This window comes from Myotis lucifugus, unplaced genomic scaffold (genome assembly GCF_000147115.1).
Source record: "Myotis lucifugus unplaced genomic scaffold, Myoluc2.0 scaffold_22, whole genome shotgun sequence".
In the NCBI taxonomy this organism is placed as follows: Eukaryota; Metazoa; Chordata; class Mammalia; order Chiroptera; family Vespertilionidae; genus Myotis; species Myotis lucifugus.
This window is the reverse complement of record NW_005871070.1, coordinates 10512684-10525943: the sequence shown is the minus strand read 5'-3', so window position 1 is coordinate 10525943 and position 13260 is coordinate 10512684.

Here is a 13260-nt window from a genome sequence, read left to right as displayed (position 1 = left end):
GCACAAGGCTCCATCCCAAAGGCTGGGCAGGGAGTTGGCGCGGCTGCCCGCCCTGAATCGGCTAGAGCCCTCCCTTCCCTGCAGTGACAACGGCCTTTGCCATTCAAGAAACCGCGTGTCCAAAGAATCCGAAGTTCTGGGTAACCCCCGGCGTGTCAGCCTCAGCCCACACGACCAGCCGGTGACGGGGAGAGAAAACGCAGGGGTGGCTCCGAGCATGAAGCCGGGTGGGGAGCGGCGCGCGCGGGGCGGCCCCCTTACCTGTACCAGTCCAGCCCGCGCCCGTAGTTCCTGTCGAAGAAGTGGGGCTCGGTGCCCAAGGCCCGCACGTCCGGGTGCACGCGGATGAACTCCAGCACGGCGCGCGTGCCGCCCTTCTTCACGCCCACAATCAGGGCCTGGGGCAGCCGCTTGGTGCCCGGGCTTCGGGGGAGCCCGAGAGGTTGGCGGCCGCGGGGCGCGGCGGCGGCGCGGCCGTGCGGTGGCGGCGGCCGCTCGGGGGCGCTCGCGCGGCCGCGCTCCGGCTCCTCGGGAAAGGCGAGCGCGGCGCTGCCGGCTCTATTTAAGGAGCCGCCTGACGTCAGCCGCGCGGTCCCCCGAGCCCGCGCCCCGCCCGGGGACCTGGCCCGCCCCATCCTGCATCCCGCCCCGGACACACACCCGGCCCGGCCCACGCAGGCCGCGCCCTAGGGCGCCCTGGCTGGCGTGGGGGGTGGAGGGAGGGGGTGGAGGCATTCGCTCGGTCAGGAACTGGACACCCCACGCGCTGGCCTCCCGACGCCGGGTGGGAGCCTGGGTCGAGATGGCGCCAGCATCCGGACCCAGACACGCCGGGCGCGGACGCAGGCGCTCTGCCCCGCTGAGCGGTCCCACCGCGGGGACACGCGCGCACGTACAGGGACACACCGGGACACACCCCCACACCCACGTGGAGTGGGGAGGGAGAAACCCCCTCACCTGGGCATAGACACACCCACAGGGACACTGGCCTCCCTCCCGCCCCCCACCTCACCAGACAGACTCAGAGCTTGCACTCAGACACCGTGCCGTTCGCGGGAACACACGCAGGATGGGGACACGCGCGAGACGGGGACACAGGCTCTAGACGGGATGCGTGGAGGCGCGGCGCGGGAGTGTGATTCCGCGACTATTCAGGGAGCGCCTTCGCCCCCTCCCCCCACGCGCTGACTCACACCCGGCGACTGGCTGTCTCACACCCATGGAGCGTGCGCCCCCACCCCACTGTCACTCCACCTCTCGCTGGGCGTAGGGGTGGGCGAACCCCAAAGGAGCGGACTCCGCGCGAGCGGGTTCGCTCTTAGCGGCCGCCCCCTAGCGGCGGACTGCTCCGGGGCGCTGTCCCGGCTCCCAGAGGGTCCCTAAGGTCCAGGGCACTATGGGCTTCCTCCCTCAGGGGTCCAGGGAGGAGGAGACGGGGAGAGGAGCGGGGGAAGGACTTTGGAGCATCTCCACTTGGAATGATTCCTGTGACTGCCCCCAGGCAATCCTCAGTGGCCATGACCAGAGCGAACTTGAGTGACCAACCCTCGTCAGAGGTCATCAGAACAGGCCTACAGGACCATGGCCCAGAAAGCAGCTAAGATGTCGGTGCATGACAAGGCCAAGCCACCCTTCCCAGGTGGTCAAGTGAGTACCCCATAGAATGTCTGAGTGACCACCCTCACTCCCTCCCCCTCCACACACACACACACACACACACACACACTCCTGAGCATCCTTCTCATCAGGCTCTGTGGACCGTAGCCTGTCAGGGTATATTTTGCCCCTAAACCAGGCCCATCCATGGAAACCTTAGGTCAGTCCCTCTATTGCAGATAATAGTTGCTACCAGGTTTGTTTGGAGCCCTCGGCATGTGTTAAGTCATTTAATATTCACCACAGCCTATTAGGTTGTTACCCACAGCACTGTGCTTCCTTCATCCCCACAGTGGCTAACATTTGTGGAGTGCTTGCTTTGTGCCAGCAATGTGCAAACCACATGACATGCATTACCTCCTTTCTCTCCAAAGGGAGAGGGTGCCATTCCTCACTTACAGACAGTGAGATCAAGGCTTAATGAACACATCCTCAGTAACTGACAGAGCGGGGATTAAGCCCAGGCAGTCTGACTCCAAGATTCAAGTTCTATGTTACAGTGCTTTGCAGTTCCCTAACTTCCTTTGACCATTCCTCATATAATTCCATCCTAGAGCTGAACTAATTTGTCTAGATCAGTGGTCGGCAAACTCATTGGTCAACAGAGCCAAATATCAACAGTACAACGATTGAAATTTCTTTTGAGGGCCAAATTTCTTAAACTTAAACTATATAGGTAGGTACATTGTTATTAACTTAATTAGGGTACTCCTAAGGCTTAGGAAGAGCCACACTCAAGGGGCCAAAGAGCCGCAGTTTGCCGACCACGGGTCTAGATCATTCTAAACTCTTGACACCTGGGACTGAAGGAGGAATCGGGTGTAGATTGAAAGGTTCAACAGGACTCAGACCCGTCTTCTGTAACCTGTTCCTAGCGATGCCGCCTATGGCTGCTTTATCTCTTCTTGTCACCCCATCACACTGCTGACACCTCAAGCTTGCAGCTGACTCACATCTCTAAGTGTTTCTTACAAGTGCTGCTGATTAAGGCACATCGGCTGCACACTGTGCTTGTACAGTGGGCTTTTGTGGACCGAACATGTAGGTCCTTACACATTTGACCTGATTGCATTGTATCTGGTCTCATCAGCTCACTGCTTCCATTTTTAAAAAAATGTCTACTTGAATCTTGAATCATGATATAGCTTTCATTTATTCAAAAAGAGGAAGTAGGAAGATTGAATCCAGACAGCTTCACCCTTGATTCCAGGTGCACCTGGAGCAAGTTGGTTGACCTCTCCGAGCCTCAGTTTTCTCACCTGTAAAATGGGGAGTCAAGATTAACTTCAAAAACCTCTTTGGGTTCTGATGTGTAATTCTATGGTTCTGTTATTCAAGACAACCCTTCTATTGGCATCATGTCATATCTGTGTTTGATTACAATTTAATTCCTCACTAAAGTTATTAATAAAAATGTCAACACAAATATGTTGAAAGGGGTTCTAATATGTGCTTTCACATTGTGAACCTCCATTCTTAAAGTGACACAGTTAAATGTAGGTTAACCCATTCTGACAAGCGTTTTATTCTTAGTGGGGAAAACATGGGTGTAGTTCCTTCTCGTAACTGTGCTTGGCTCCACTTTAAGCTTAGCTTTACCTTTGAATGCACACGTTCTGAAGTTCTTGGGTATTCAGATACACCAGGGCCAGGCAGCTTTGCCGCTTCAAAGTCCACCCAGAGGACCGACCATGACTTAGGTAGTGTTTCAGGGAGTGAGACAGGGGACATGCCTGCTCAGCACTTCCCCTTTCATAGCAGCACCATGAGTTGCCTTTGGAAGGATTGAGGAGGATTATGTTGGGTTATGGTTTGTCAGAGACACTCCTGTTCCTGTTCCTGTCACCTGGAAGAGGGTGCAGGTGAGTCAGGGCTGGTGGTTCCACAGTGGTGGGGACCTAGGCTCCACCACGTGTCTCCTCCATCCGACATGGCCGGCTGGTCCAGGGCGCCTTACTCACCTCCACATTCCTTATCCATCATGACCACATTCCGGACAAAGGCAAGGATGAAAAGACAAAGAAGGACATGACAGATCCCTCTGAGGACATTTCCTGGACGTTGCATCCATTACTGCCACTTACATTCAGTTGGTGAGAGCACTGTCCCAAGGCTTTGTAGCCTCAAGAGGTCCTTTGGAATGCAGTCTTCACTCTGCGTGGCTCGGTGCCTGGCTAGCATTTGGGTGTCTGGTCATCCAGAAAGAACTGAAGAAAAGTTACGGAGAGCAACCAGTAGCCCTCATGTCCTTGGAGAAAAGGTTTTCTCTCATGCTTTTCCTGTGTGGTTTGTGTGGGTTGATCCTAGTTCAAGGGCAGGCATATGACCGAGCCCGAACAACTATAATTTTCTAATCGTACTTTATTGAAAGCAACTCAGATCTCCAGTGAGCACCAACCACAGGACTTTTGTTGGAAGAGAGAAACTCCTTTTCTTCTGAGATGATGAGCTAGGACAATACGAGCCTGGAGCTTCCAGGGCCACCTCTGCCATCAGGAGGGGAAACGGGCCTGAACGGTGGCGGCTGGGACAGCACCCTGTGAACTCTAAGTCTAGCCACGCCAGCAGCATGGTCCCTGGGCTTTTTTGCTTCAACTGATTAGTTATCTTTCTGTTACTTGCAGTTGAAAGAGTCCTGACCAACACCAACACAGCAGCCACATCAGCAACAAGGCACAGGGACCATTTTCATGGAAGATGCTAGGGGGGGGGTGGAGCCTTGTTTTGAAGGGTGCGTTTGGACTAGGACTGGAACCCTTCAAAATGTGAAGCAGTCCTAGGCTCTAGCTGCTTTCTGCATCTTCTCTGCTGCTCTCTGTTCCTTATTCATTTTCTTCTCACTCATAACTGCCTCCCCACCCCCAACCCCTGTATTTAGGAATCAGTAAGGGTTACTGAGCTGCAAGCAACAGAAACGGACTCTGGCTAATGTAAGCAAAAGGAAGAGTTGAGAATAGCTCACGCCGAAAAAGCACATGGGGAGAGCTCACAGGTCGGGGAGCTGGGGAGCTGGGTGTCGCAGAGGCAGCACAGAAAGCTCTCCTCCTCCCTCGCTGAGACGCCTTGGCCTCCTTCGCATCAGCGTTATCACTCACGCATCTCCCTCTCACGCTGATCCCTGCATTTCAGACCTCGAATTTGAAAATTATAAAACAAGGACATTTTCTTTTCCTAAAGTCTTTGGACCAATCAAGCCTTATTATTCAGTTTCAGTTCAATATAAGTTTCACATTTTCCTCTCTTGAGCTGAGTTTTGTAAAATGTGAGAAAATGTTCCAAAGAGGGTGGTTCTTTGAAGCGAAGGACTGTGAATTGGAGCCATGCGGTCTGCAGGTTGTGTGAGGTGCCAAGTTCCCATCGAGCCAGGAGGATGCGAATGCATATTCTACATTTAGGAAGGAGGTTGGGAGTGAGGGTGAGATTTTACATACCAGCACACTCCGTACCCTGGATAGAATCACAGGGCAAAGGTTCAAGAAACCAGATACTGCTGCAGAAGGGAACCGGATCTACAAGATTAGAAGCCATGGTTGATTTTAAGTACTTTGTAAGATTCCAAATCTTTTGTCATCTTCATGTTGGCTTACTTCTGCTATTCGTGAACATACTCATAATAATTATAGGCACCAATTATTGTGCATTTTCTCAGCTGCAGGTACTAGGCTAAGGGTTTAGATACATTACCCAGTTTAATCCTCTCCACATGCCAGTGGGATGGGGATCATCCCGATCTATACTAGAGAAGTTAGGAAGCAGTCTGAAGCAGGGTGGGTTTTCCATGTTCTCATATGTGCTGAAGGCTGGAGAATGGGGCGGCTGACGACCACCTCTCGCCATGGCCTCCCCTGGGGTCAGCCCTGTGGAGCCCGCCTCCCTCCTGCATCATTTAATCCACACTACTTCTGCCCGCCCTGCCTTACGCCCTGCTTTCCTAATGAGACGGAAACTCCTTAGAGGCAGGGACTAAACAGCTACTTCCAAAGCAGCCTGGTACTTGGGGTTTGGGCTGCATATTCAGTTGGGACCCCCTTGGTTTATTTGTCTTCTCTCCTTCCTGACGCACCACTAAATGCTACCTCGTAAGGACTTCCCAGGAAAAACTAATATTCCATTTCAAAATGGATCCAAAGTGCTTGTAATGTCAGGGAAGATACTGAGCCTGTTCCCATGTTCAATAATATGGCAGAGCCCTAGCCAGTTTGGCTCAGTGGATAGAATGTCAGTTTATGGACTCGATTCTGGTGAAGAGCATGTACCTCGGATGCAGGTTCCCGGCCCTGGACCGGGGCATGCGGGAGGCAATCAACCGATGTGTCTCTCTCACATTGGTGTTTCTCTCTGTCTCTCCCTCTCCCTTCCACTCTCTCTTAAAAATCAATGGAAAAATATCCTCAGCTGCTGAAACCGGTTTGGCTCAGTGGATAGAGCTTCGGCCTGCGGACTGAAAGGTCCCGGGTTCGATTCCGGTCAAGGGCATGTACCTGGGTTGCGGGCACATCCCCAGTAGGAGATGTGCAGGAGGCAGCTAATCGATGTTTCTCTCTCATCGATATTTCTAACTCTCTATCTCTCTCCCTTCCTCTTTGTAAAAAATCAATAAAATATATTTAAAAAAATCCTCAGGTGAGGGTCTATATATATATATATATATATATATATATATATATATATATATATATAGCAGAGCTGGCCTGGGACACTCCTCCTCCTCTTCTTGTCTTTAACCAAATGGAAGCAGATAAGACTGTCACTGGTGGTGCTGCCACCCCAATTATCAATTTCCTGAGACACAGAACTTAGCGGCATAGGATGGGATGAGTGGGAAAGGGCCTGGCTGCAGAGAACAATATAGAGACACATTGTTTGCTTCTATTGAGTTTTTGTTTACCTTCAATAGTTCTATTATACAGATATATATTCTTAATGTAAAAACAAATGAAAATACTGAGAAGCAAAAATAAAATATAGTCCCCCAAATCATAACACTCAGAAATAACTATTATTAGTGTTTTATTTATATCCTTCCAATTATAAATGTATTTGTTTATTTATGGGTCAGCCCAGACCTGTTTTGTAAAGTGTAAGGTTTTTTTACTTAACAATATTGTGAATCTATTTTCTATCATTATAAACAGACTGATGTGGATCTGGTACTTTCAGAAGAGGAAAACGACTTTCTCTGGAAATGCTAAATATAAGGATCGTTTAAGCCGGAGCTGTCATGAATGGAGGGGACCTGCAGGCATGGGAATTCATGCAACACAGGGTGAGCAGTGAGAGTGGGAGACTGAGTCCTGGGAATAACGTTCGAGTCCCTGGACCCAGCTTTGCCTGAAGCTACCTCTTCAAGACCACAGTGGTTAGAAGTGCATTTTCTGGAAGCAGATGCCTCCAATTCTGGCTCTGCTCCTGGGATTAAACAAGATAACAAATGCAATGCACATCATCAGAGCCTGGCTAACAGTACGCCCTCAATAAGCATTAGCCATTGTTATGCTGCAAACTTTTAAATGACATCCATCGATAAATTATCTTTTGGATTTATGCCATTTTGATTGATACAGATACATACTTTTCAACTAGATAGGCATCTTTCATCCTACTTGAAAATGTTATTGACAATAAAATAAAATCAGTCTCTGTTCTCCACAATCACCTAGGCCCGCTCCGGCTTTGTTCCCAGCTTGTCTCCCTGATATTTTAAATGATTCTAGGGAAGTAACCAAGTGTCCCTTCTGGACGTAGCTCATGACAAGTGTCCCACACTTGCTTATTGGATAAATACATAGGGAAGACCCTCAAATGCCCCATTTACCCAGAGGACGACAGTTTTAGTCATGAGGATCTAGTGCAACTTATCTTAAAGGGGCAAATCTCTGTTTATTGAACACTGCCTTCCTGTCCTCTCTTCCCTCTTCACTCGGTCTAAACTCCGTGGAGAACCTTGATACTCATTTTTTGTTGTTTATATCATCAACTCCCTTAACACTCTCTCACTGTGCTGTATTTCTTGCTTAAAATCAATTTTCTGCCCAGCCAGTGCCCAATGCCGACACCCACGCTGCTGAACACAGCAAATGCACAAGCATGATGACCAGAATCACTCAAAACTCATCATTTCTCAGCTCAAGTGGACCCTTAACACTTCCTTTCAATCATCATCCTCGCCCGTCATGGTCCCATTCTCTTATGTAAGTATTTAGTTCCTTCTCTCCTCTTCTCAGACTCTAACATCTCCTCTCTTATTCTCATCAGCTGATGACCCTGCTTCCTACTTCACTGGTAAATAGAAGCAAATGGAAGAGAACTTTCACCACCACCTCCACCCACCTGCCTATAGCTATGTTCACATGCTTGATTTTCTCTCCTGTTAATGACTTGATTTTAGATAAGGCCAACCCCTCCACTTGCGCACTAGATCGAGTCCTCTCTTGTCTTCTCAAGGACATGACTCCAGCAGTCCTTCCCCTTTTCTGTTGCATCCAGCTTTACCTCACTCCTCTGGGTCCTTCCCATCAGCACACAAAGTTCAACTCCTCAAGAACGTGGGTGTCCCACATTTGCTTACTGGATAAATATATAGGGATAAATATACAGTTCAGCAGCATGGGGGTAGGCATTGGATCTCTACTCACCAGGGTCTCCAAATTCTCCTCTCCACTCATCTTGGAGCCCATTCTAATCACACTTATGCTCCCACCTCGCCTCTAAAACCATTCTTCTCAAGGTCACCAATTAGTCCAGTGATGGCAAACCTATGACACACGTGTCAGAGGTGACACGCGTACTCATTTTTTTGGTTGAGTTTTCTTTGTTAAATGGCATTTAAATATATAAAATAAATATCAAAAATATAAATCTTTGTTTTACTATGGTTGCAAATATCAAAACATTTCTATATGTGACACGGCACCAGAGTTAAGTTAGGGTTTTTCAAAATGCTGACATGCTGAGCTCAAAAAGTTCGCCATCACTGAATTAGTCCATAGTGCTAAACTCAAGTCAATTCATGGTCCTCATTGAACTTGACCTATAAGCATCATTTGACACAATTGACACTCTTCTTAAAAGGTTTTGTTCAATGGGGTTTCAAGATGCCACGTTCTTCTAGTGTTCTCACCCCTCTGCTGCTTCTAAACCTCCTTTGATGGTTTCTTTTTGCCTCCATGACCTTTATCTTGGAGTATCATGGGGATTCGTCCTTGGACATCATCTCTTATTTATCTACCATAGTGACATCATAAGTCCTGTGGCTTTATATACCACTTACATACGACTACATCTCAAATTTGTATCTCTCTTTCCCTGAACTGTCTACTCAGCATCTCCACCTGATGCCTCATAGGCATCTCAAACTAAACATGTCCACAACTGAACTTGCTACTTCCTTCAGACCTGCTTTTATCATGGTCTTAGTCATCTACGTACATAGGAACTTAATCTTTTATTTGCTCAGGCCAAGAACAATCCAGAGTTGGCCTTGCCTCCTCTCTCTCTCTTCTCTACTCTCTCTCTCTCTCTCTCTCTCTCTCTCTCTCTCTCTCTCTCTCTCCCTCCATGTCTGATCTGTGAGCAAGTCCTGTTGATTCTCATCTCAAAATATATACAGAGTTTGACTGCCTCTCACCACCTCCATTGCTATCATCCTAATCCCAGCCGCCCTCCTTTCTCACCTAATTCTTCCAATAGCCACTCCCAGTCTTTCCCCCCTCTCAGTTCTCTTCCCTCTCTTCCATGCTCCTCTTTGGATTGCAAGGTGCTGGGAACCTGAAAATGACATTCCCAGCATCCCTGGCTAGCCATTTTGGTTTTGCCAGCTGCTTTTTAATTAGGTTTGCCCAATGGGAGGCCCTGGCAGGACACTGGCAAACAATGGAAGGGAGAGACCATGTTCTGCCCCTAGAAGTAGCTCACATGGCATTAGCAGCATCTGCAGTTTGGCTAAGTGTAGGTTTCAGATTACTTGTTCGTGTAGCATGGAGTTGAAGTGGGCATTTCTGTAGTCTCGGTAGCACAACACGTGCAGGGTCAGACAGGATCCTGCAGTGTTAGTGCGAGTGTGACCTTGGGCTTCCTGCAAGGTGGATGTGGCTGTGGTTCCTAAGGCAGCAGTAACAGTAGCAGATGCTCCAGCAGTCACAGTGATATAACAGTCATGGGCTCTGGTGTCATCGTCTCCCCTTTGGTGTCTGCAGCCTAAGGGGTAGTTCCCACAGTACTACTTGCTAAGCAGCTGCATCCTTCCCTTTTGGCTCCTCCCACTCTTCCATCACTTTTGGAACTAATCCCCTGTATTAAATTATTTCTGTTTGAAATACCTAGAGTGGATCTGATTTCCTGAGTAGACACTGATTGATACAGTCCCAACAGGTCTTCCTAAAGCAGTGGTTCTCAACCTTCTGGCCCTTTAAATACAGTTCCGCATGTTGTGACCCAACCATAAAATTATTTTCGTTGCTACTTCATAACTGTAATGTTGTTACTGTTATGAATCGTAATGTAAATATCTGATATGCAGGATGGTCTTAGGCGACCCCTGTGAAAGGGTCGTTCAACCGCCAAAGTGGTCGCGACCCACAGGTTGAGAACCGCTGTGAGCTAAAGTCAACCCTTAAAGGGGTCCTTCTGTTTAAAGCCTCTGTGGCTTCTAATCTCACTTAGAGAGATGATCCACCCCTGGGGCTAAAGACTTGTCAAACTCGTAAAAATTCTTTTGAGACAATAAACCCAAAATAAAACTGCCAACTGCCCAAATCTTTGCCCTCCACCCTGTCCCCAAACTATGCTAAGCAACTAGCAGTCTTGGAACTGGCCTCATTCAAACATGAAAAAGAATGAGAAGACTCTGGAATGGGGCCCATGAGCACATCCTTACTATACAGGGGTGGGCAAAAGTTGGTTTACAGTTGCTCGTGTGGAAAGTAATATAATAATTAATAAATAATAATAGAATAAACTGTGTTTTGTGTACCCACATTTGTAAGCCTACTTTTGCCCCACCCTTTATAAGAGGGTGATTTTAAGCTTGTTCCCCTTGGTTCACACCAATATGCCTTCCCTTCCCTGTCGGGAGCGCGTCTTAGTCCGTTTGTCTGTAGAATTAGTCTCTAAAGCAGTGGTTCTCAACCTTCTGGCCCTTTAAATACAGTTCCTCATGTTCTGACCCAACCATAAAATTATTTTTGTTGCTACTTCATAACTGTAATGTTGCTACTGTTATGAATCGTAATGTAAATATCTGATATGCAGGATGGTCTTAGGCGACCCCTGTGAAAGGGTCGTTCGGCCACCAAAGGGGTCGCGACCCACAGGTTGAGAACCTCTGGAGAGTGTGAAGCACAATTTCCTTGTGTGCTTGGCAAGGAATGCCTAGGAGTCCAGCTGCTCAGCCTTGTACCTCTTCCCTCCTGAACCCCATCCCAGCACCTGACGCTCCAAGTCCTGAGCCATTTTAAGATTCTTGGGGGGCAGGCGGAATTTCCTATTTCAGGGGTTCGGCCACTGCTGGGCCACGTCCTGCTTCCACTTCTTATGGTAATCTCTCTTTGCTGCTGTGTCCTCTCACTTTATTTGTCCTTGTAGATTAATACCATTACTCCTTCCCTCAGACACAGTGGTGTCATAGGAAACAGTCTCTGTGACAGGGGCTCTGAAAGAACCTCAAACTTTTCTGACAAAGTGCTCGGTGGCTGCCCCTCCAGGTCCACATCATTAGCCCTGACAGTTCTCCCAGGCGGACCCTGTGGGCCGCAGCAGTGGGCAGGTAGCTGGGCCCTAGCTGGTTTGGCTTGGTGGATAGAGCGTCAGCCCAAGGACTGAAAGGTCCGGGGTTCGATTCCGGTCGAGGGCAACCAATCAATGTGTCTCTCTCACATTGATGGTTCTCTCTGTGTGTTCCTCCTCCTCCCACTCTCTCTAAAAATCAATGGAAAAATATTCTCAGGTGAGGATTAACAACAAAAGCAAGTCAGCTGGTGGGTAGGTGGGAATTTGTACCATCCAAGTCGTCATGAATCATCCCTTTTACAAAAGTGTGGCATAGTGCAGCCAAAGATAAGGTGCCCTTTGACCAACCCCCAAAATTATTGTCTGATCCCCCAAAGCTACTAACATTACCACAGTCAGGGAGCATGCTTCCAGTCTTGTTTCTATACCTTTGTGTATAGAAATGTAGAGAAAACCAGCACACTTTATTGCTCTGGGGAGCAATGCACATAAATAGTTATGTTCTAGTACTCATTTTTTCATTCAGCATGTTAAGGCCTATAGATTTTTTCTCTTTCATTACAATTGTAATTAAATGTTATATTAGTTTCAGGTGTACATCATAGAGGCTAGACATTTATATAACTTATGAAATGATCCCACCGGTAACTCTAGTACCCATTTGTGACTATACATAGTCATTACAATATTATTGACTATATTCCTATCTGTACTCTACATCCCATGAATATTTTGTAACCACCAATGTGCACCTCTCAGTTCCTTAACCTTTTTCATTCAGCACCCAGGCTCCCTCCCCTCTGGCAACCATCAGTCTGTTCTCTCTTTTTGGGTCTGTATCTGTTTTATTTTGTTCTTTAGATTCAACATGTAAGTGAAATCAGATGGTATTTGTCTTTCTTTGTCTGATTTGTTTTACTTCATAATACCCTCCAGGTCTATCGATGTTGTCACAAATGGCAAGATTTCACTCTGTTTATGGTGAGTAATATTCCATGTTGCATATGTGCCATAGCTTCTTTATCCAATCATCTATTGATGGGCACTTAGGTTGCTCTATATCTTGTAATGCCTGTATATTTAACTCAGTCTGCAGAGTATTTCATCACATATGTATAACATCTCCATTTGTTTCCAATTCATATATGTTTTATGTATCATGGTTGAATTAGCCATTTCCCCGTTAATAGGCATTTAGCTTCGCATCGTTAGGATTAAACTTGGCTGCATCTCACCGAGAGACACAAAGCTACAGCAGTTTGAATAGGATATCAATCTGCTTCCCATTTAAGAGAAGTCTAGGACAGGCGGTCTGGGTCTGCATGAAGCCTCCAGGAAGCTTGCAGGCACCCAGGCTTCCAGCCCTCGGGGAACTTGGATGTGTTCCCCCTTCTGTGGAAGGTGTGCTGCAGTCCCCACAATCACATCCTCAGTCTGGGAGACTGCTTGAGGACCCTCTTAAGATGATTTCCCAGAAGTCCCACTAAGCTCTGCTCAGCTTTCACTGGCTAGCATGTACTCACACAGCCACACCTGGCCGCAAGGGAAGCTGGGATACACACTCACACAGCCACACCTGGCCGCAGGGGAAGCTGGGACATGCACTCACATAGCCACACCTGGCCACAAGGGGAGCTGGGACATGCACTCACACAGCCACACCTGGCCACAAGGGGAGCTGGGACATGCACTCACACAGCCACACCTGGCCACAGGGGAAGTTGGGGACACGCACTCACACAGTCACACCCTGGCCCGCAGGGGAAAGCTGGGACATGCAACTTCACACAAGCCAAACCTTGGCCCACAAGGGGAGCTGGGACATGCACTCCATACAGCCACACCTGGGCCGCAGGGGAAGGCTGGGACATGCACTTC